Source organism: Sinocyclocheilus anshuiensis, unplaced genomic scaffold, assembly GCF_001515605.1.
Source record: "Sinocyclocheilus anshuiensis isolate Anshui unplaced genomic scaffold, SAMN03320099.WGS_v1.1 scaffold367, whole genome shotgun sequence".
Taxonomy (NCBI): Eukaryota; Metazoa; Chordata; class Actinopteri; order Cypriniformes; family Cyprinidae; genus Sinocyclocheilus; species Sinocyclocheilus anshuiensis.
Window position 1 is genome coordinate 166,623 of NW_015549574.1, and position 2,826 is coordinate 169,448.

Below are 2,826 nucleotides of genomic sequence, written 5' to 3' on the forward strand. Positions count from 1 at the left end.
TCCCACAATCGACTGCTTCCGCTCCTTCCGGTCGTGCGTATGTGGGGAAAGTTTGAAAGTTCTGTTATAATGCTACTCTGTGCGGTCGTCACCGGCCTATTAAAACGCACAACATATTAAAGCGTCTTTGGTGTTTCCATGTTTTCTACAAAACAAAACCGGAAATTGAGGGGTTATGACGTCATTGGCAGGCGACACAATGACATTATCCACCTTTTTCTTCAATGCAGAAGTAAGCCTTTGGGTGAGACTTCCGGTTCATTAGCCGCTATAGGGAAATAACGAGAAGAATAACAACGTGCAGTAAACGGTAAAATTGTTTGCACTACAAACCAGTGTGTTCATAATTAAGATAATACATTAAAATAATATGGTAAGACACACCAATTTTCAATATCAAGCAGCAAAAGGAGCGGTTTTGTACAGCTAAAAATAGCTGGACTCGGATGAGACCGGAAGCTAGACCCATAGAATTTACAAATGGCCGCGCCCAATTTTACGGCAAGAAAAAGGTGGATAGACATGGTCCCTGTCACTAGTTCAAATTGCTTATTTCTCTGGATTTAAACATTCTTCAAAACATTTGGGATAATGTAAGTACACAAGTCAGCAAAATATATAACACTGTTCTAGTGGTTTATGGATATTTTAATAAAACAATCTTACATATTGTGCCTTTAATGCTCATTGGTTCAGACAACCGTGATGTTGCGTTCTCTTCGAAAATAAAAATAGGTCTTCTATACTCTTTGGTAGAGATCACACGTGCGCTGATAGCGCTGAAGTGAACTAACCCTGGAATATAACCTGCTCCAGAGCAGGTTATCTTCAGAGAGCAAGTTACTATGGTTACTTACATACCCTGAAAGTAACCTCCGATTTTGGAACCGAAAGCTGAGGTTATCCGCTCGCTTATCCTCAAACATACCCGGGTGTCACATAACCTGCTTTTTGGAATACCCCCCAGGCATCATCCGCCATGTTGACGTTATCATGTGATCTATGATGTTATAACAAGCGCAACAACTTAAAAGATACGAGCGACAGGTTTAATTGATCTCTCTGTAAATATTTAGTTGTTTATGAAATTTCCTCATTTTGTGGTCTTGTTGAAGAAACAGCTGCCCTTTTATTGTGATTGTAGTATAACCAATACATTTTGGGTTGATTAAAATTTTTATATTTTTAACCCTACTAATATGACCCACAGTTTAATCCTTAAATATATGATTTTTTTATTACGAAAACCCAAAATCGTTATCTCTTGAATATGTTGTTCCTTTTTTATTTTATGTGCAAAATTTTTCCTCCTTTTCTTGTTGAGTATTTACATGTTGAGGTAGTTGCTAATGTGTTAACTCACTTTTTACCCAACACAAATGTTCCTCAATTTATCAGTAGTACTAATAGACAAATAATATAGATAACTTATATTTAGTTACTCTATGTAGATTTGTTTATTTACATTACTTGCATTCATCTAAAGCAGTGTTGACAACAGTGAATTCTACATAATAGCACACATACATCACTCACTCAGATGACTGTATTTAATCCTTTTTTTCCTGTGTATATAATCTCATACTATGATGTACGCAAACCCATTATAGTTGTTTTCTGTTTTTGTTTTTTTTTGTCATTATGATTGTTCATTGTTAAAGATACCATCTTTCCCTGAGCCTGTATGTAATTATAAGTTCTGCAGTAGTAATAATAAAAAGAAAATAAGAGTGACAGGTGCACAAACACCTTGTAGCATCAGTAACTCCACAACCCTACCTAGTACAGTTTTCCTCAGCGTTTGCAATATTTGTAATATCTCCACAAAGGAGACGTCAATCAGCTGCTAGAAGATCTGGCCTTTGCTGAAGACTGTTAATTTTACACTCGAAAAATATAAGTATTACTACTTAAAAATTAAGATTACCCCAGAATGCATTGCTAGCCCACCCCAACACTTATGAACAATATGACCATCATTGCTGCAGTCAGACTGAATCTGATCATGGATGGGAAAGGGACATCGAGGCTGTCCTTGGCTGAGTGCATGGAGAGGATGAGGAAGACCATGATGACGCCCTTGAACAAGAGCAGGAGAACATGTGCGCGGCAATCTGGCTGCTGCTGCATCTGCTCCAAACATTTGTGTGCTGCTCTCCATGAGCACGACTATATACAATCGGTGAGTTCCAAACGGGATATATTGCCCTCCGAAGGGCCATATTGAAGGGTCGTTCCAAACCGAAGTGCTAAAAACTGGCCACTTCAAAGGGCCCATCGGAATGAAGGATTTCGAAGGGTACAACTGATGGACACTTTGGGCTCCCATGATCCTTTGCGCAGACCTCTACACACTTAAACCCTTCGAAGCTCTCACTCCAGAGGGTAAACCCTTTGAAGGGATTAGGGCATAGTGATGAGTCCTTCCTAATGGAACGCAGGGAATATTTATTGGGGATATTATAGTAATAGATAAATGTAGTAACAAATATATTTGAAATATTTTAAAGGTGACATATCATGAAAATCTGACTTTTCCAACTTTTAAGTGCTATAATCAGGTCCCCGGTGCATCTACCAACCAAGGAAACGTGAAAAAGGTTAACCCAGTAACTTTGTTTTGGTAAGCCTTTTTCTGCAAGCGTCTGAGAAAGCGAAGGTTTGAGCAAAACACGCTAACTGTTCTGCCTTTGGCTGCACAGACGAGCACAGAACACTATTTACAGTCCCAGCCTCAGAGGAGACAAGAGACAAGAGGATTTATAGATTTATTTACTGTATATTGCTGCTGCCACACAGATCTAAAATAAACATGCGACATGCGAT

At 38.7% G+C, this 2,826-nt stretch overlaps 1 long non-coding RNA gene across 1 annotated transcript in view; it reads left to right on the top strand.

Moving 5' to 3' along the window:
• The window catches only part of LOC107657469 (uncharacterized), a 10,385-nt gene that overhangs the window by 949 nt on the left and 6,610 nt on the right, over nt 1-2,826 (top strand). The gene's annotated exons all lie outside the window — the stretch shown is intronic.